We start from the raw sequence: 21,620 nt of genomic DNA on the forward strand, positions 1-21,620 counted from the left end.
TCTTAAGGCTGGCAAGCAAGAAAGATGCATGAAACGTCCCCTCCTCACTCTTGCCTGGTGCCTCTTTCTCGATGGCTCCACCTTCCTCTTTATACAATCCCGACAGTGTAGAAGTTTCCATCTCCTTTCCCTCTCCTTTCTCCCCCTTTCACTTTCTCCCCCCTCCTAGGGCGCTTCCTGCCTGGAAACAAAAGATTGGTCCCCAGTAGCCCACTCAGGGCGATTTTACTTTCATGCTCACCATCTGATTGGCCTAGGTACGGTGCAGAGCCCAGGTGACGTCATAGCAAAGAAGAGCTAGGGAGCGGTTGCTGAGCAGAGGGGTTCTGTAGCAGGCGGGCAGCTGTGGCTGCAGTCTGGGGTCTTACACTGGGGGCTGCAGCTTTTCCCCTCTGGGAGTGAGCGCACTGGGCGAGAGAAGAGCCGTGGGGGGGGGGGGAGCCGGCTGGGCCCCGGGCTGCTGCTGCGGCCGTTGGGCTGCAGCTCCCCAGCCCAACTGTCAGCGTGCTTGGAGGTACTGGAAAGGTCTTGGCAGGGTGGCTGGACCCTTGACAGGTAAATCTTGTGACTTCTGTACTGTACGGGGTTAGCTCGGGGTTGGGGAGGCTCCTGGGCAGATGTTCCTTCCTGTGTCCCCCTCCTGCTCCGGATGCGCCCCAGCTTTGACCCTCTTACATGGCAACGGTGCCCAAGCTGTGGGACCCAGCTCCCAGCGTATGATGGGGTTTGCCTAGGCAGATGAGTGGGTGTGTCCGGGCTGGTCCTCAAGGACCCAGGCTTCTTCCCTTGGCTAAACCCAGGATTAGTTTATTGGGGCTTGGGCTGCGTGGGGCAAAATCTGCCCTGAAAGCTGTGTCAGACTGTAATTCTCCTACCATCTACCCCCATCCCAGCCACAGTGTTGACAGCAGCCCTCTAGAGAAGGGGAGGGGGTGTGGCCACAGTCTGGCCAAGTCCGCATCAGAACTACCCAACTGAAACATAAAAGTACCAATTTTCTTAAAAAGAGCCTTCCTTTCTTTTATTTTTTTTCTTTATTCCCCTCCCCTTTTCACATGGGGGGATGGTAATAACAGGAGGACTCTTTTTTTCTTCTTTTTCTGTGGGACTGAATGGATTCAATAAGGTCCTTAGAAAAGGCTGGCGTCCCCTGTTGGCCCCTGTCTTTGTCTGGGGAGTAAGGTCATTGGGTTTACTGCTTCCTCCCTTTCGTGTCTCTTTTGGCTCCGAGGAGACACTGCCCTCAGTTTGTAATTGGCATACTTCTGAGTGAACAGAACATTTTAGATTTTGGCTCTGGTAGGCTTTTCCTTTCCTTAGGTGATGGTTGAGGGCAGGGTGAGGGTTGGGCGGGGGTTGTAGGTGGTTCTTCCCCAAGGAGGGAACTGGGGGGGGGGCTCCGTTGGATTTTGTTAGTTTGTTTTTTGGTCCCATCTCCCATAATCCATTCCAGATTATAGACTTGAGGTTTCTGGACTGTATGGGCCATAGAAGCAGAGAGAAAGGTGAGTGGCTTGGCTTTGGGAAGCATGATGGGGGTGGTTGCAGTATACTATATTTTGAAAAAAAGATGGCTTTCCCCAGGGAAGCCCTTAGCCATGTTAGTTTTGCTCCCCCCACCACATGGTTTTTCAGACTCAAATCCAGGCCAACTGTATGGTTGTCTGAGGTGTTGGAACAGAAGGAGGTGCATTCCTGTTGGCGACAGCACTGTGGCCCTGTTCTGGAATGAGCCAGGTCTAAAAGGTCAGTGTGGTTTTCAGTGGGCCATTTGTAAAATTATAATTGGGCACGATGTGTGATTTGGCACTTGAGCTTCCAATCAGGGGCACCTCTGTGTAAAGGGGCTCACCGTGGTAATGGAAGTAATGGGTGATTAATAGGCTGGCACCTGGGAAGAGAGCCAACTAGCCCTCTTTTTTTCGGGATACAAATGTCGTGTCCACGCAACACACAACATGAAAAGAGTCTGGGAGGTGTGCTGGGCTAAAGCTGACTGCTGGTAATCAAGAATCCAGAGAGACCCCGGATGTGAAGAGGCTCATTCTTTAAGTCTTCTAGCAGACAACTCGTGGTAAGAGCACAAGCAAAGGGCCACGACATGCATGAACATCCTGATCATTCCTACAGGTTATGGGTTTACTTGTTAGTTGGTTGGGTGGGTGGGTGGTTGATTTTTTTCCCCGTTCAAACGTGAAAGTGGGGTATAGAGCAGACAAATCTGCTCTGCGTTTGGAGAAGACTGGGTAGTAGATTTGATGAGAGAAACGGGAAATGGCTGAAGAGTGGAAGGGGTTTGCTGGCAGAGATTCTGCTATTGTGAAGTCGGACTAAGTACCAAGTCAAAGTGAATGACGAGTACTGAAGAAATAAGATCTAGAAATCAGACTGAATAGGCTGGAGCTAATGGTGTAGGTAGGAGAGCGCTATAGAGGATGCAGAAAGACCAGTATCTTCCTAAGAGCCCAGGAGTCCCGGTTTCCCTGGTGACATGGTAACAGAAAAGTTTTGGTAGTCAAGACAGCAGTGACTCAATCAAGGATTCTTTGGGGCTTCTAGCAGTTTAGGGAATCAATAGCATTCCCAGCTGTATAACCCCTTTTTAGGAACCAGAAACTTTAACCAAAGGAATGATAAGAAACTTGATGAGCAGCGGTATAAAAAAAATCAGTTTTTTCCTTTTAGATAAAGGGAAGGGACTAGGGGTGGGTGAAGGCTAGAGAGGAGAGCAGGGGAGCTATAACCCGAGACTGGAGTCTGACTGCTTTATATGGGTGAATTAGACCCAGGTTTGAGTCAAAAGAGAATCCATGAGGGGTGGGGAAGGGGGAGGTGGGATGGGGGAGTCTTGTGTCCACTAAGGACTGCAGAAAACTGTTACACTGGAAGGTAAGTGTGGCTTTCCAGGCTTCTGGAGGGCAGCTTAAGTCTTAGCTGGGCACCTTTCCCCGACCCCACCCACACCCACAACCTCACCTGTCAGAAGCTAGGCAGTTCCTTTTGCAGGGCCAGGGTAGACTTCCAGGCCAAATCCCCACTAAATAGCTTTGCCAGCAGGGGGCGGAAAGGTAACTGTAGCGGCATGGAGGACCCAAGTCCTCCATTTCAGGTGTGAAGCCCAAGCCTCGGATCAACAATCATACATTTACAGTCTGATTCAGCAGTACCAGAACTAAGTGAACCTCCACGTCAGTGTGTTTCCATTTCTCCCCAGAAATGTGGCACTGCCTACTGCACTCTGCAGCGTAGAAGGTACAAGCATTTGCTTGTGATGACTTGAGTCACTAATACTCACAGCCTAACCGGGAGTTTAATTGGAAATGTTAATCAATGCAATAGATCCGTGTCTGATTTGCACATTCGGTCAATTATCTACACGTTGGAACAATCTGTGCTGCACCCAGGGGATGCAACGAGGGGGTAAAACGGTGCAGCTCCAGATGGGACTGGGGGTGGGAAGCAAAATAAGGGAAGTGGACCTTGAAAACCAAGAAGAAATGATCAATTTCCTGATGGAAAAAAGAGTCATCTCCAACATATTTTCACAGAGAGGCCGGATCATGAAGTGGTTGTTGGTTCAGAAGCTCGCAGAGCTGATGGGGGAGGCAAGGTTTTCTGTGGGTTAGAAGGGGGTGGATCTAGAGGGAAAAATCTTTTTGTGGAGTGGGCAGGGTGGAAGCTGGGACAGCATGAACCTCGGAAATCAGAAATCAGGCTGAATGCGTGTGGTACTCGGTGCCCGTTTTCTTGACCTCCAAATGACGGAATTAGACTGGGTGTTCTCTAATCTGGTGGGAACATTACGACCTGGACCATTTTGTACTTGATAGTTAAGATAAGCACAAGCCCTCCTGCAACAAAAGAAAATAGCCCGTCGTTAGCAGTTTCCGTTTTGTATGCTCTCCAGTTTAGGAAAAGCCAATGCAAAAGAGATACCCACACGTTTCATCTTTTAGCCACATGGCTTCACTTTTATTTCATGTGAATGGGGAGCGTGCAGAGAAGGAGAAGCCCAAATCTGTATTTTCTGGGTTACCTATAAGCCCGGGAAAAGCTCCGCGTGGTAGTTTTCATAGCCAGATCAAAGGGGGACACTGAGACTCTCTACTATTTTAACTACTGAATGCAGTCCCAAAACAGAAAGGTTTTTTGGTGAAGATAATTATAAAAGGGGGGGGAGCCGGGCGGTGGTGGCGCACGCCTTTAATCCCAGCACTCGGGAGGCAGAGGCAGGCGGATCTCTGTGAGTTCGAGACCAGCCTGGTCTACAAGAGCTAGTGCCAGGACAGGCTCCAAAGCCACAGAGAAACCCTGTCTCAAAAAAACCAAAAAAAAAAAGGGGGGGGGGGGCTGGCTTGGCACAAGGCAGCTTCTTTTCCCTCATCTCTAGCAGAGCCATGAGAAGTATTTGGAATTCTGCACCCTCAACAGACCACTGTCTCTGACAGCACAATATCGCCCCCTAGTGACTATACTTGAGGCACATTTTCTCAGCTTCCCATTGCGATCCCAAGATCCAGCCTGGAAACCAGTACTCTGAAGCAGCTCTTAACAAGCCTGGCAAGCAAAGGCACACTCCTTCTATAAAGATTGAAGGAGGCTCCCTTCATAGCACTCTTCTCCAGTATGAGCAGATTTAGAGAGAGGGGCATCACTCTCTTCTCCCTTGCACTTTATCTTCTTTGGGCCTGAAGAAGGATCCAGGAGCTTTCCCCAGAAATCTTTAACGCTGCATAAGACGTTTGCCATGAATGGTTCTGTGGAAGAGGGCACAATTGTCACAAATTCCCTTGATCTCCACCCCAAGGTGATAGTTTTAGTCCTCAGACAGAAATTCTAGGGGGAATAAAGCTAAAATGCAGCAAAGAAAGAGAAGTTAGGTATGTATAAGATATATGCATTCATATCTGCCTAGCTTTCAACAAGAGACTGAGCTACAGGAAGAAAGCAAAGGCTGTGTAAATGCACCGTATACTACAGCTATGCAACACTCACCACTCAGTACAGATGTATATGGCATGGTATAGACATACATGCTGCACACTACAAATTAGACATATGGCATGTGTACGTGCATGTAGCATGGTAGAGATATAATCATATGTAACATATTACAGAAATATAGTGCATATACAATAACATACTGACAAGATAAGTGTACATGACATGATATAAACACAGCACTGCACATATAACACAGTGCAAGTTCAGGACAAATACAACATAGTATAGATGTAACAAATCATATACACATACACATATTATAACACTACAAGTAATAGCACAGATATACATGACCCATAATATACCTCCAGTATGCAAGGGAATTGCTTCTGTGCTGGTTCAAGATACACCATTGGTGGGTTCAAGGCAAACTGCCATGAAGTTACTGTTTGATGTTTCATATGAAGGTATGTGGGGAAATGTGAAGCATACTGAAGGAAAACTTAGAATCATGAGAAATTTTGGTTAGAACAGGCTGATGTGCATGCACACACACAAACACACGGGTGTGCACGCACACACATACACACACCGGACCCTCCTCAAACCTTGCCCCTTCTGGAGTTCTGACAGTTCTTACCACCCCACCTCTCCTCACCTTCTTGCAAAGTGAGTTCCTGCAGAGAGGGAGGGGGCGGCATCACTCAGTCATGCAGTGGGAGGGATTTAGATAGCTACTAAGGGAATACACATGGATGCTACAGATTCTAGGGGACAATTGTGAGGCAAGCCCAGGGAATGGCATATCCCTTCTGCCTAAGAGGTGGAATTTGAGATCATGGGACTTTTCTTGGCTTTCCAAGACTTCAATTTTGCTTTTTCTTTAAATACCCATCAATGTATTTCATTGGGTTAGAGCTCCCTATTCTATTGTCCTCTAATAACGGAGCGCTAGCCTCGATCATGCTCTATTTGAATCTGCATGCAGTTGCTGCTTTCTTTGCAGGGTCAATGTGGTTGTGGGATGGGGTGTTTGTGAGAAGTACATAGAGGTTGCAGGGCTTGGAGTCCTAAAATCAGCCTTTCCCTGGGGAGCCTCAAGTGATTGGAAAATGCAGAAGTTGAGCGTTTAAAGGGACCCTGTCTCTGGCAGAAGGAATAACTGGATGGTAGAGTGACTGACTAGCATGCAAGACACCATGGTTCTGGTTACCGTCTCCAGGATGAGATGGGGGAGGAGGGAGGAGAGGAGGAAAGAGAGAATCAGGTTTCTATCACAATTAGATATAGAAAGCTCTGTGGGGCAAGCAAGGTAAATAGTCATCAAAATAAAACAAATAGTTTATATCCTCTTGGGGAAATTTGGCAAAAGCTGTGGGGAGGCATTTCTTTGATTAAGACAGGCTAGAGGATTCAGTTAAGATCATCAGCAGTTTAGAACCTCCACAGGTGTGAGGCAAAAAGAAACTCAGAGTGTTCTTGCCTAAGTGACTCTCTCTCTCCAGATACCCACCCAAAGAAAGAGGTTGGTGAGCAAAGGAGTGGAAATGGGGGTAGAGACTCAGGATCGAGTGATGAAGGTACGGAATCATAGTGGTACTTCGCCAGGCAACACAGATTTTCTCGAGTGGGTGTTATCTCTGTACGCCAGACTGTGCCATCTCTGATAAGTATACAAATTTACCCCCAATTCTGAAAGTCATGTAGATTCTTCACATGCATCTTATTTGACTTAGCCCCCCTAACACTTGTCCACAAGGACTAAGGAAGCTTTTATAGCTGACAAGAAGTGAGAAGGTCCAGCAGGGTGAGAGAACAAGCATTGATTATTAATCTGTCCTCCCATCTCTCAACCTTCAGTTCAGTACCTTTTCCAAAATCCTCCAGAAAAATATGTGTTCACACTTCCTATCTCTCTGATTCACTAGTCTTCTTAAATGATTTTCTGAAATATCCCACTCTCTCTCAGTGTTTGTGTGTGTGTGTAACCTATATGGGGGCGGGGGATAGGATGAGGGAGTAGTAACCAGTGTAGAAAGGATTCTTTCTCCCCGAAAGTGCTTTTCTCAGTATGGTCCCCCAAGAAAGAGAAACCCACTAAGCCCTGGCGTCTCCTGGGAGCTGGTGTGCACAATACTGAGTCAGTCAGAGCTGAAGCCAGCACAGCCTCTTCTCAAGAGCAACACTCACCTGGGTTGAGACCCTGTGGTGGTGGCTGTGTGAGGTGAGTGAAGGATTTCAGGGCGTGCAGTGAGGGATATTTGAATCCCAGATTAATGTTGCCTTTTATCTGAGCTCAGGACCCACCAGCTAGGCCCGAGGACATAACCCTACTTTCTGGGGTGTGCAGTCTGTTATACCTGTCCCTTGTCTCTTGGTTTCTTCATCTCTAATATTGAAATGACAGCCTTGACCTACATTCTGAGGTGGGGAGGAGAAACACGGTTAGGAGTCATTGCCGAGTCCTTTGCAAATGTCAAGCACCATCTAAGAGCATCGGTGCAACACAGAAAATGCTTCCTGTCAAGCTGTCATTTCTTTTTCTTCTTTCCTGATATCTCAGTGGCATTTCAGCCACATGCCACAAACCCTCTAATCAGTTTCTGTGGTTTCCACTGCCCCATAATCTTAATTTCGTTTCGTATTCAAATGTATTCCCAACCCACTCTTCCTTGCTTCTGGGACTGGCAGGCTCAGCTAAAATCTTGTGGCACCTTCTCTCTTCCTTCCCACCTAACAAGGCAGCAAAAGCATGCTCCCTCTCCCAGTTCTCTGGCATGAGTTTGTGGCATGCATGGCTTTTCTCTCATCATAAATCATTCTTGAAGAGTTTCTGGAGCATTTCTCTGATCAGATAAACTGCATTATCAAGGGCAGGCCTGTAGTCTTACACGTCTTTACCATGCTTGACAAGTGGCCACCAGTTCCCCAGCAGCTTTGCACACTGGACCTGTCTTTCTTTCACTGCACCTGCCTGTCACCAGCCCTTCTCTCCGTCTGCCTCTCAGACAGTCACAGTAGCTTCCTCTGTCGCCTTTTCCATCTGCCCTTCTATGTTAGACCCTGCAGCCTTGTTGCCTATTAATGACTTCTTGTCCCTGAGTCTCTCTGTCTGGTTCACTGTCTGCCTCTTTGTCAGCTGCTTAGGCATCTCTACTGTTGCCCAAGTCAACAACTCCCTCCAAAGAATTTCAACAGGACAAAGAATATGCAACCCAACCCTCTTTCACTCTGAGCATACCTTGGGCCTAGACGATGGCAAGACTGCATCTCAGCAGCAGGTGTTTGTGTGATGCCTTCTCATTAAAGGAAAGCACCAGAGTTTCGGCTGTCGAACTGAAGGTATGAAATTACAGCTTTGCCTGTTCTGATGCATTCAACTTTCTGGAGATGGTCTCGTCTGAGATCCTCTGTAGACTTTGACAGAAGGTAATTAGGACTGACGAAAATAAGAAGTGTGCCTGGGGATGTCTCCTGGGTTTTCTGTGACAGCTACCATAATAAATTTTATATACTCCCTACTGTTACCAACTCCGAGCTAAGCACTTTAGATAGATGATACCCTTTGCTTCAGCATTAACACGGCAAGGTAGGTGTTTTCTCAACTAGCTCATGCTCCCATTTCTGTTTCTGAATCTACAAGTGATATTAGCTTGGGTTAGTTATTTTTATCAGTGCCAAGATAGAGGTTTAGAGGGGCTCAGTAACGTGCCTAGAACTAGAACAACACTGTTGTTTTGGGAGGAAAGATATTTCCTGGTGAGTTTCCTAGACTTCAGTGTTATTCATACTCACCCAGTCCCTTTTCTCCCCCAGGCTCACCCTTATGTATCGTTCTCACCTCCTCGCTCTCACATATAACCATACTGCAAATCATATACACAGCTGAATACCCATATTCATGTATTCATATTTTCATTATGAGACACATACACCTTATACCCCACTCAAATGCTCTGACCCACTCACGCCTTTGTACCCTTTCTTAACGTTTTTGCACACTTTTATATTCACTTGCAGTATAGAGGATATAATCACTCATACCCACTAATACACCTATGTAATCAAACCCTCTGTGGCCAGGCATACCCTAACTTCCCCTTTGCCCAACTCAAACTTCTCTTCCCAGCCACAGACATATACAACACATCAGTTTCACAAAGTGTGATATGTTTGCACTGATATTATCACTTATCACAGCCACACACAGCTCAGTGACACCCAGGTGCACACACATCCTCATCTAATTCATGTGTACAGATGATAGCAATATGGACGATAGCTCGTCCGCTCCCTCTTGTGTATTTTTGAACTATTGCACTCTCTTCCCTGCACTATTGTGCTGGTAGTTATGCTTTTGTTCACATGCACAGCCCCGAAGCCATCCTCCACCCCTCATCATATTCGTATAGAATCCTATTAGACACGGAGGCAGGCATTTTGACACACATCATCACACTTACCCTCTCTTTTCACACTGACATCTAGTCATCCAGCTCAATACTATACCTTCAGACACACACATGACCTGAAATACAATTATACACAAATTAATTTTATAAACACAGCCATTTCACTTGACGTCAACATTTTTTCCCTTTATGAAGTCACTAATGTACAAATATACTCCCACAGACACACATTGGCATACACATATTCTAATTCATTACTCATACAAAATTCATAAATACAGTCACACTTAATGAACAGTCATGTGCATTCACATACTGACACCAATGTATTTTCAGATCTTCACTTTTGCTTTCGGAACCATACACTCCAAATTAGACATTGCCATTCATTCTTACGGACACATAAAACCCCTCCCTTACATTCTTACATGTATACCATCTTGCATGCCAATCCCAATTCAGAACACCGCACATTTTAGCACAAACACTGTTATACTTACCGCACACACTGGCATTTGTATACATTTCTATTCTACTAATCTCATCTGGATAGACCCCACTCACATTATTACATACCTTTATATCAGTGTACACGTAGTGACATGCACTGAGTTTCTAGTCACTAATATGCATCTTATTGGTACGCACCACAATGGGGTAAATTATTTCTATTGCAGTAATTAATTCACATAGATGCATGTCTATACTCACACAAGTGGCTGCTAACACCATGCATGACAGGCTTTACTGGTGTTTACACTCATTCAGGTATTCATCCTTCCACATTGTCACATTGACTTAACACTTACTCATATTGATCCATATGCCTGAGAAGTCACAGAATTTCTGTAAACTACACCATACCTTCAGCTTCTTGCATGGGTACATTGCCAATATATATTTTCATATTAGCACTAACCTGTATTCCCTCTCCAAGATGAGCACCTTGACTTACATCTATCTACATTGATTCACATATGCTGGTAGTGATCCACACTTATGTGTAACTGCATATATATTTTCTGAAAGTCTTATATGTGTTTGCAACCTGCCATTTTTGTAGTTGCACGCTTTCTTAATGATGCATACTCTAAGTGAACACTAACCAATCCCATGTGACAGTGGTGAGGGATTAACGTATCTCATTTCTCTCCTTGGGGGAGGGTAAGAGAGCAATCTATTTCCTTAAGACTGTGCCACAAATAATAACGCATCTATGGTTTTATGTTTCTGACATAAAATTGCCTGTTGGTTATCCACATGGAAAGGGCAGGTCTGCTCCATTTAGGCATCCCATATCTACGTCCCACACATTGATGCTTTGTTAACCCAGAACATGACATTCAACAAAGGAAAAGAAGGTAATTTTCTCTTTTGAAGCCCATACCCACACTCAGAACTGGGTTTTATTCTTTCTCTGATCACCCTCTTTTGATTAACTCGCACTTAAAATGTATGTTAAAAATACATCTTACTAAGCTCAACCTCTGCTTCATTAAAAAAAGAAGAAAAAGGAAAGGTTAATGAACTAGCTGGATGATAAAATACATTTCTACTGTGAGTGTGCACACACGTATGCAGACCGCACTGAAATTTCAACAGTTGTTACTAACGAGTCTCCAGAGGAGATTTCTCTGTAGGCGTAGGCAAAGAGAAACTGATGGAAGTTCCTTGCACTCCAGACAGACTACAGAATTTCTTCCAAGAGAGTCAAAAGCAACACAATCCCAGGAGTGAGCGAGTGAAAGATGAACTTGAACCTAGAGATTTATAAACACAAGTGCACCCCCGCAGTAACCTTTTTGGCACATGGCTTTCTCCACTGTAGTCTTTCTGAAGTGAAAGTAAGAGTAAAATAATGTTTACACCACCACTTGTCATGGTGGAGAACACAAGTGAGTGTGCAAAATAATGTCTTCTTCATGCCATAAAGAAGAGCTTTCATTCAGGATCATCATTCAATTCTGATTCCATCATTAGGTTGAAAATGTCTTTGATAGCAGTAACTCATCATACTTTTCATTTACAAATTCCTACTGGTAGGAGGCTAAACCTAGAAGAACCACTTCTGTGACCAAATTAAGGAACTAAAAGAAGAAGCTAGGCATCTGTCAGTAAGATCTAGGCTCTCCATCTTCCTCATCTTAGAATTCTGATAGTGTGTCAGATCAGAGTATCATCTGGCTCTTTGTGTTTTCAGGCCCAGAGAGAGATTCAAATGGGTGAAGGACACATACTGTGCCTTTGAGTGATTTCTTTTCTTTTGTGTGAGAAAATATTAAGTCCATGAAGCAGTCATTAAAAAGACAGAGGTCTTGAAACTTGGCTTCAGAGATATCTTTATTGTATCTTCGAGTGCTATTCAGGTTGCAAAGGACTGAAAGGCCAAGAAATGGTTGGGAACTGTAGAAAGGATTCAAAGAAGCCACTTGCCAAAATCAACTTTCTCATAGACATCTTGCTCAATACTGGGCTGTGCCATTTTTCCAGAAGATTGTGTAACAGAGCCCTGTGTCACTGGGCCTAAAGTAGAGAGAGAGCTACAAAACTTAATGAGAACATTGTACTTGATGAAGATTAAGCCAATACCTCCTTTCGGAGACAGCTTTTAAGAAACAGTCTGGCAATTTTATATTTATTTGATTGTTTATTGTTGGTACCTGAAATTGACCATAGGCAATTTATACAATATATGGGATGAGCAGAAGGTCTAAGAAGGGAAACAGAGTCCAGCCTGGACTCACATCAATCTCATGAGAATTCCTAAGGGAGAAGTTTGCCACTCCAGAATTTACATGATAGTTTAGACCTCAAAATCTTTGTAGACTGTTTCTCTATTATAATGAAGGCACCACCTTAGGAGTCAGTAAGACAAACATTGGAATCCGTGTTCAGCCACTTTCTAGCTGTGTAACCTAATTTGAGTACTAACTCTGTTCCTAAGACTCAATGTCCTTATCTGTAAAATGGATTTCTTATGAAGATGAAATAAGATACTTTAAGGAAATAGTTCAATGTTTGCCCAATAGTAAACATATGGATGACAGATGCTATTATTACCTCTGCACTGCCTTTGAAAGGCACTATCAAAGGGAGAAAGCTCCCAGACAGCAGAAAAATGGTGTGGAGCCAAAGCCTTTGCAGCCAGACTGATTATCTCAGAGCTTAATTGACATATTTTGAATATTTTACTTGAGCTTAGCCAAAAGCTGTCAGTGTTATGCCTACTCAAGGAGACAATCGAACAAATATGACTACCCTATAGTTTCCTCAATCCCTGTGTGTAGTAATATGAGCAGCGGGGCTGCATCCCCAGCACCCCAGCCGCCTGGCTAGCTTATGCCCCGAAATAATTACACGGACACTGTATTCTTTTAAACACTGCTTGGCCCATTACCTTTAGCCCTTACTGGCTAATTCTGATATCCCGATCAACCCATCTCTGTGTAGCATCGGTCTTACCGGGAAAGATTCAGCATGTCTGACCTGGCGGCTTGCTTCATGGTGTGCGTCTGCCCCGGAGAGAGGAGCATGGCCTCTCTGAGCTCACTTCCTCTTTTTCCCAGCATTCTGTTCTGTTTACTCCTCCCACCTATGTTTTAACCTATGAGGCCAAGCAGTTTCTTTATTATTTAACCAATGACCTTCCTCCATCACCTGTGCCACTAGGGCATGTTTATCATGCACTTCATCAGTGGCTCCAATTCATGTACATATGATACAGTGATTTAAATGCTTCTTAGAAATCTGTCAATCCCTCAATAATAGTACCTTAATTTAATGTTTACGGAAAGTGATGAGGGAAGATAGAAGAACCCCTTAATGCTGGTAGGGTTGATAGTTAGCACACTTCTGCTCCTGACTCAACATTAATGTCTCTTTTGTGGGCAGAGGACTTTCTCTTTCCTAAGATTTGGTCTCAAATACCACAGTGGAAGTACAGTTTACTTACTTTGAAACTGTAAGGACATTCATGACCAAGCAAAGAGAATGATTAGCTGAGAAAAACCAAACCATTTGAAACTTTTTGTGGCTAGTGAGGTCTAAATAAGAACATTCGGACTTGAGACAGACCTCGGTGGTAGGGTGCTTGCTTGGTATTCATGGATCCCAGGGTTGATCATCCAGTGCATTCAGAAGAACACAAAATAAAAACCAGAACACAGGCTTCAGAATCACATGGACAGAAGGTTGTAAAGTTGTAAACGTTGTAACTTTTAGCAGACTACCTAGGATATTATAAGCTCTCAGAAAATAGTAGTAATTGTATTTATAGTGTGTGAATTACACAACAGAAATGGCAAACTGTTTATTAGCAGGATAGCTTTGATTATTTTGAAGCACCATTCACATATAGAATACTGAATCCTTACATGCTTCTGATGCAGTAGCCCCCCCCCTTTCCACATAAAGAAGTAGCTGCGGAGGATCCAGTAATGTGCAGATCACTACCAGCAGTGTGGGCTGAGCAGGCTTCAGGCCAGAATGGATATTTACATTTTCACATGGAAAAGTATTATGGAGCTATAGTTACCAAATGGGAGCTACTTGAACAGAAACTATTCCTTCGTATGGAACAAAAAAAAATATCTAAATGTGAGCCATGGTTCATCTGTTAGCTGAAACCTACTGTGCACCTGAGAAAATGTCCAGGACAGTGCAAGACTGCTATCACTGCGGCTTCATTATAGTATTCCTCAGAACAGGACAGAGTAGTAATAGCTGCATTGGAAATATCTACCACCAAGAAGAATGCTTCCTGAGGTATAATATGTGGTTTCTTTCATGTTGCTCCAGTTGCAACAAACTGTACAATGATAGAATTCTCAAAATATTTCTAAGTGGACATGTGGGAGCACTAGGGCATTTGCTTCTAATATGAAAATAACAAGAGAACGCATTAGATAAACACTGTAGAAATGCCAGGGGATAGAAAGGAACATTTCTAACATATCTGTAACTTTGCATCATGATCAATACATTCCACTTGAAGTATTCTCATTTTCATTTCTATGGCCTCATACAACTCACATCTCTGACTTTTCTCTGTGATCCCTGGCTCCTCTTCCAGGTTTTCAACATTGGTGCTCCTCAGAGGGCTTCTTTTTTCTCTTACTCTATGCACATTCTCGGCCGTTACACATTTCCTCATATTGACGGCCTCCAAGATAAAATCTTGAGTCCATATGTATAGCTATTCTTGGAATAATTCTCAAACTAAACCAATGTGTCACAACTATGCTTCCATTGTTATTGTTTTAATGTTATCTCTACTGAGAAGATACATAGCTAAAGATATCTTTTCTCTATCATGAATTGCAGTTGCTTCAACTTGTTCTTATACTTGTGATTTCAAGGGCAAGATGCCTACACATTTATTTGTCTTGCTTCTCCATAGACATTTCTAGATTCACTTTTACTGAGATTTCCAACGGGTCACTGTTTCTGTCCTATCGCTATGCATTTGAGATCTATTTTCTAGTGTTTTTCTAGAATTTTTGTCTTTCTCAGAAGAGACAATGTACAAATTTAGATGCATTTTCATTAAAATTCATCAAAAATAATGTTCCACTGGCCAAAAACTTTGAGAACAATTTGTTATTCTTAAGAGCACAGTTATTACTGATAGACCAGTGATTGCCATGCAGAGGAACGCCAGTGTAACCACATGTGTGAACCTCATGCCAAATTCAGTATTTTATTTCCCACTGTCTAAGCCGGTAAATTATCCTCATTTCACAAACCTAAAAACTGAAACACAGTTCTAATTGAAATCTTCAACACAATCTCATGGCTATAAAACAAGGAGGTCTCCTAGGTCCTTCTGTACTTTCTGGGGATTGATATATTGAGATTCCAATTGGACGATAAGATGTATATATATCCCACCAAGCAGGCCTACTACTATCGCTGGTCATTTTCCAAAATACGTGCCCATCTCTCCTGGAATCTCTTGTCTCCTCCCTTCCTTTTTCTGTATTACCTGTGTTTCTTATTCCTTGATATAACATCATAATATCATATTTCAAAAGTTTTTTTCAATTTTACTACCTGGAATTAAAAAAACTTCCTGTCTTCAATTAGCTATTTGTCACATTGACACCTGTGTATTAGTCCTAAAATGCAAGCAAATCGTGCTAGTCCACTACTTGAAACATCTTTCTGTAGGCAGGAAGGGACCAAACCAAATAGAAAGGAATATGAGATTTTTTTTATTAATTTTTTTATTAAAAATTTCCGCCTCCTCCCCGCCTCCCTTTTCCCTCCCCCTCCCTCTCCAGTCCAAAGAGCAGTCAGGGTTCCCTGCCCTGTGGGCAGTCCAAGCTCCTCCCCACTCCATCCAGGTCTAGGAAGGTGAGCATTCAAACAGGCTAGGCTCCCACAAAGCCAGTACATGCAGTAGGATCAAAACCCAGTGCCATTGTCCTTGGCTTCTCAGCAGCATTCATTGTCCACCATATTCAGAGAGTCTGGTTTTATCCCATGCTTACTCAGTCCCAGTCCAGCTGGACTTGGTGAGCTCCCAATAGATCAGCCCCACCGTCTCAGTGGGTGGGTGCCCCCCTCGGGGTCTTGACTTCCTTGCTCATATTCTCCCTCCTTCTGTTCCTCATTTGGACCTTGGGAGCTCAGTCCATTGCTCCAATGTGGGTCTCTGTCTCTATCTCCAATATCAGTCTGAACACACTGAACCTGATAGAAGAGAAAGTGGGAAGTACTCTACAACATATGGGCACAGGAGACCACTTCCTACATATAACTCCAGCAGCACATACATTAAGGGCAACATTGAATAAATGGGACCTGCTGAAACTGAGAAGCATCTGTAAAGCAAAGGACACTGTCACTAAGACAAAAAGGCAACCCACAGACTGGGAGAAGATCTTTCTTAATTTCTCTCCACATTATGTTTCCCCGTCTTCCTCTGATCTCTTCTGGACATGAACACACACTCTTCTTTGTGCCTGAAATATGTCTTTCCTGTGGTCTGGTTGCTTGCTCTCCCTCATTTAATTCAAAGATATTTCCTCTGTAAAGTGCCTTCTTCAGCCTCCCCCGCTCTCCTACAATGCCAACCTGTTTGCATTTTTGAACTAAGCTGCCATGACTGTCCTTTTAAGTCTCTTCAAGGGGAAATGCTCTTGCTTGCTCACCTAGGCAGTTTTAGCTAACCATTCTCTCCTTCCCGAGCGTCCTCAGTGGGCACAGCACAGCCATGGAAATGCTGAATGAAGGAATAAATTTGTGAATAATTAATGATTTTTAAGCATTATAGAATAGTCCAGATGTAGAGCTACAATCAGTCTGTTTTCCCTTCTTAGGGATATTTTTCAGGCTTATAAAAGGATCTAATAAGTAAAAAGCTACCTCCCAATGAAAGCCACACAAGACGGCATAACTTAGATTTTAAAAGTAACACAAAAGAATAGTTTATTTTTCCAAGCATTATGACACTAATAACACTTTCCCCAGATGCCTGCCCTGCTCATATATATGTATTCAGTACTAAATTGTTTGTGTCAGACCTTATTGGTCTCTTCCTTTGTACCTGATCTGGAACCAGAGTCCTACCTCACACTTCAAAACACTACTTTCTATGCAGTTTTGACATTTCTTCTTCCTCATGCAGCACCAACATCCTTCAGCCCAGTGAAAACAATAACCCAAGGCAGAGAAAAAAATAAGCTAATGTACTGAGAGTAGTCATTTGTTAGAATTTATCTTACAACAACATGCTGATTCCTACTGTTCAAATGCTGGTGAACTCTTACACATTGGTCATCCTCTTGGTCCTTTGGGAATATTAACCCTGCTTTCTCTTTAGTTCTTCCTTATGAAGCATCTTATGCCTACCTGCATTGTATCACATTGTGTTCCTACTATCTACCTTTCTTGCGGACAAGGACAGGTCTTGATGCATCTCTGTATTCTCCCTATACCCAATGCCATACCACAGATGGGGGAAGGTTGGTGGCATGGATGGGGATGTAAGTGCAGACTGTGTCTTTTAAAAACAATAACTAATATTTGTATGCTATTATTTTCTTGGTAGTTATCTTGTTGTCTATACATTTGGTATGTGTTTAAGAATCATATGCAGCCACTGCCACTCAGGGCCACATACTTATTTGTTTATGCTTATCACCTAGCGTGATACCTGGAATACAGTACTTATAAAGACTTGTTAAATGAATGAGCGTGTACACAGGTGGATTACATAGGGGTCCTTAATAGTAACGTCATGATACTTAGCTCCTCAAAGGGTAGTAAGTTTTTTGTCCCAAGTTTTCCTGAAATGAAAGTCAACCTCAAAGTAACAAAAATAAAGCACTAACTGCTGTGTTTTCCTGTTAAGGGCAATGATTTAAAATTTTTTAGCAGCCTCTTCTTCGTATGTGTGGGAACAGTGGGGAAACAGAGCCGACTACATGCTGTGGTAAGAATTTGCTCTATCAGGAACCAATCACAAGCCATGTCTACTGAAAGTGCACAGTGGCCTCTGTACTCAAATAATAGAGAGACAGAGAGCAAGGAGACCAAGGGCCTTGTTTGATCTGACAGTTTGCCATTGAAGAGCCTATGTTAGCTGAAGGAAGGCTGTAGAGAGCCCATTATAATCAATTGTGAAGTTACATTCATATTATGCCCTTTGTTTCTAAACAATTAGTTTGTGTGGTTGATGATGCTTTCTGAAACCTCTGGCCGGTTGTGTTTGTTTATTTATTTATTTTATTTGAGATAGGATCTCATGTAGTATTGGCTAATCTTGAACTCTTGTTATTCCTGTTTCTCCAGTGCTGGGATTACAGGAAGTGCACCACGTGGCCCTTTTTTTTCAAAGTAAAACACTTGTCATTGGTGGTGGTAGTGTGGGGGAGGGCAGCAAAGATGATGGATTTCTAAGCAGGACTGTGGACAAGTAGAGGTTCATATCTGACTATTTCTGAAGTGTGATAAATGAAAAGTAAGTCTCGTCCCCTCCCATTCTTCTTTCCGCGTTTTAGAGAAACAATGGTTTAAAAATATTTTCATTTTAGATTTATTTTATTCATATCTGTGTTTTGTCTGCTGGATCCCCTGGAACTGGAGTTATGGATGGTTGTGAACCATTGTATGAATACTGGACACTGAACTCCAGTACTCTACAAGAACAGCAAGCATGTTTAACTACTGAACCATCTCTCCAGCTGAAAACTTCGTAAATAGATACTATTTCATATCTCCTAGTACCTCTCAAATAAGATTCTGAAACACATGCTTAGCCTTTTTAAATTGTGGCTATTTAGACTTTGATTAAAAGGCAAAAGCTAGGGGGAAGAGTTGTTATATTTTCTGCTAGCTCAAACTCTTTAAACCCTAGATCTGATTGAAAATCACTTTTGACTAAAATATAAACTGTGCCAAGTTGATCCAAGTTCTTGGTTTAGAAACAATAGCAGATCTCAACTGTCCTCACGTAGTTCCATTCAGACATGCACTGACATCTGGCTTCTCCAGGGCCATTCTGCGTGCAGGGAAACTAGGAACATGACGAGGAGCTAAGGTAATGAGCTGTGAGTCATAGGTTGACAAGCAGCATCCAAGCGTTTCAATGCTATGCAAAAAGCCCTGGGAAATTCAGCAATTGAAATTCTGAGCTTAAATTTAAGAAAATGTGTTGATGTTTCACTGTGGCGGATAATTATAATTCATGCATAGTAAGAGGGAGCAGCTAGCACGCTGGAGACCCAAGACATTGACTCACCACACCCTGCTCCCTAGGGCTATTAGTCTGCATCTAATTTGTTCCATCTGAATGTTTCCAAGGATATTAAATTTTCTATTTGAGAACCCGGAAATGTTTTATTACTGGATTCTACTTTCCTTTTATTTTCCCCACCCATTCCTTTGAGGTATCTTTTAGTGTAATTACTTCTGTTCTCTCATCCTTGAAACTATCTCTGCTTCTGTACTTTATGCTTCTTACTTTAGCTTAGGTATATTGATATTGGCAATGAAGAGTCAAAGCCTGTAATGATGCATTGGTTTGTAAATATAAATAAGCACCAGACAATCATTAGCACTTTCTTGGCAATGACTCATGCAGCATATATAATAAATAATAGTGTATGGTGCTGCATATATTTAGAGGCTTATGAAGTTATTTGAAAAAGAACTATTTGTCCCTTGTAATATATGCAGACTATGAGGTTCAGATGCTGGAGGTATACCTACTGATTTCCATTTTTACAGCATGACACTGAAATATGTAACTATAATCTGCTGATTCCTTGGTCTCTGTGCCAGGTTCCTCTGGAAAACAATGGAAGTCTCTCATAAGAACGTTAGCAGGGGACAGGACTACTGTACAGCTGACCTCATTTGCGTGTGCGAATGAAAGAGAACATGAATGTTTTCTATGTGAGTGTACTTGTATGTATGTCATCAGTGAGCTATCTCTTGCATAATCTCAGATTGAAACTAGACGGCTGTAAAAAGAGCTAGAGCCTCCCTTGCCTGTCTGGTTGCTTTTGCAAATCTCCTGCCTAACAAGTAGCTCAGCTCCTCCTGATCAAATGATCTTATAAATGGCTTCCCTCCATTATCCATGGTAATGGTATCTCCCTGGCAAGGCTCTCTGAAACAGCACACCCCTGTCTCTGATAGCAGAGTTCTCTTGGTGAGTGCTCCCAGAAGAGGCAAACTCCAAAACAAGGCCATCTAAGAACCGGTACAATCAGTCAACAAAACCTTTTGGAGTTCTATCAATAAAATCGAATAGCCTTGGGCCTTTGGATGGGAGAAGCAAATAAAACCAGTAAGTACCAGCCTGAAGTGAGTTGCTATGGAAAGATTATACTCGCTCTCTTGCTATTTTGAGAGGCTAAAAGTATGTATGTGAGAAGTGTGTGCTTCGTTCTGTTTACTTGGATATATATCATGTTGCTATCATACTGTTGTAGTGCGCTGTTGAAAGAGAATTAGCAAGAGTTTAGGAGTTTAAAGTATCCTAGATTTTGTGTTTCAACTTACTTTATCACTTAACCTATACTTTTGATGGTGGGGAAGAAGGAGACAACTTATAAATCATCTACTATGTTTTCTCACATTGTCAGTCATGAATTTTTGAACTAGGTAAGTTCATTTGCTAATAATACATAAAAAATAGGGTAGGTTTGATACTGGCCTAGGCTAATTACCAAGATGTGGTTTGTTCTATTCTTGAACACTTACATAACCATCTTGAAAGTGTGTGTTTAGGGTCCAGTGGAGTATAAAAAAAAGCCAGCAAATGTAATTCTTGAATCCTCCTTCCCACCACCAAAGTACAATTCAGTGTATACATCCTTCCAATAAAGGCAGAAATCTCATCTTTATATATAAAATAAGGCTCCATATTGATATAATTATATAAGGAGACATATGATGACTTTAAATTTATCCTTATTCAATACTTTGAAATCTAAAGGCTGTCATTAAAATTTTAATCCTTAATCTACAGCACTAATTCTTTTTATACAGAACCTCCCCCACCAAAGAACTTCCAGATGACACACTCATGTTTTAATAGAATTCTGCTGCAAGTCTATTATCCCTCTGCAATCCTAAAATCCGTATTCTTTCATATGTCCTTGTGTTAAATGATTATTATAACTCTGTCATCACAGCTTCTTGAACATTATTCTCTTCTATTTTCAGTATCTGTATCAATATACCAGAAACATTAGAGTTTACCCTGGATATTTTCTCTAGGCTCCATCCTAGTCTTATTGTGTATGCTTTACTTTCATATGCAAAAAATATTAAACAATGTTGGTGTGATCACCAATGTCTGATAATAGGTTTATGTTGCTACTGATTTGGGGGTTTTCATTTGAATATGGCTATGCAATTGCAAGGCTGGGCTTTTGGTTGAGAGGCAGACAATACATTTGTTTTGTTGAGGAAAAATATGCAAGTAAATAATTACATCAGTTTTGAAAGTACACAGACATTTATTCTCATGATATCTGCTTAAAATATTTATTTTATTTGCTCATGACTTAATAAATGGTCTTACAAGTTGTAAGACCAGAATGTCTGGCTTTTCCTCCTTCACATACTTGGTATACAGTACCTGTAATAAATGGGCACAATTGGCATCTTTGGCTGCATCCAATTCAACATATATGTCACCGTATCCATTTTGGTCAAGTTTTCTAGTATCTGGTTGATTACGATTCTTTTCCTTTGACTTTTAGATCTACACAACTTGATGGCTTTCTTTTCTAACCTCCTGGGAGT

The 21,620-nt window shown here is 42.5% G+C and overlaps 1 protein-coding gene across 1 annotated transcript in view; it reads left to right on the forward strand.

The window, feature by feature from the left end:
• The first annotated feature begins 474 nt into the window (after window positions 1-474).
• The window catches only part of LOC121439805 (serine/threonine-protein kinase PAK 3-like), a 109,876-nt gene continuing 88,730 nt past the window's right edge, over window positions 475-21,620 (forward strand). Inside the window, exons 1-2 of the mRNA XM_041640428.1 lie at window positions 475-555; window positions 1,636-1,746. The gene's annotated coding sequence lies outside the window, so the exon portion shown is untranslated. The remainder of the gene's footprint in view (window positions 556-1,635; window positions 1,747-21,620) is intronic.

This window comes from Microtus oregoni, unplaced genomic scaffold (assembly GCF_018167655.1).
Source record: "Microtus oregoni isolate MIOR12 unplaced genomic scaffold, Mior012 000063F_ref0000156, whole genome shotgun sequence".
Taxonomy (NCBI): Eukaryota; Metazoa; Chordata; class Mammalia; order Rodentia; family Cricetidae; genus Microtus; species Microtus oregoni.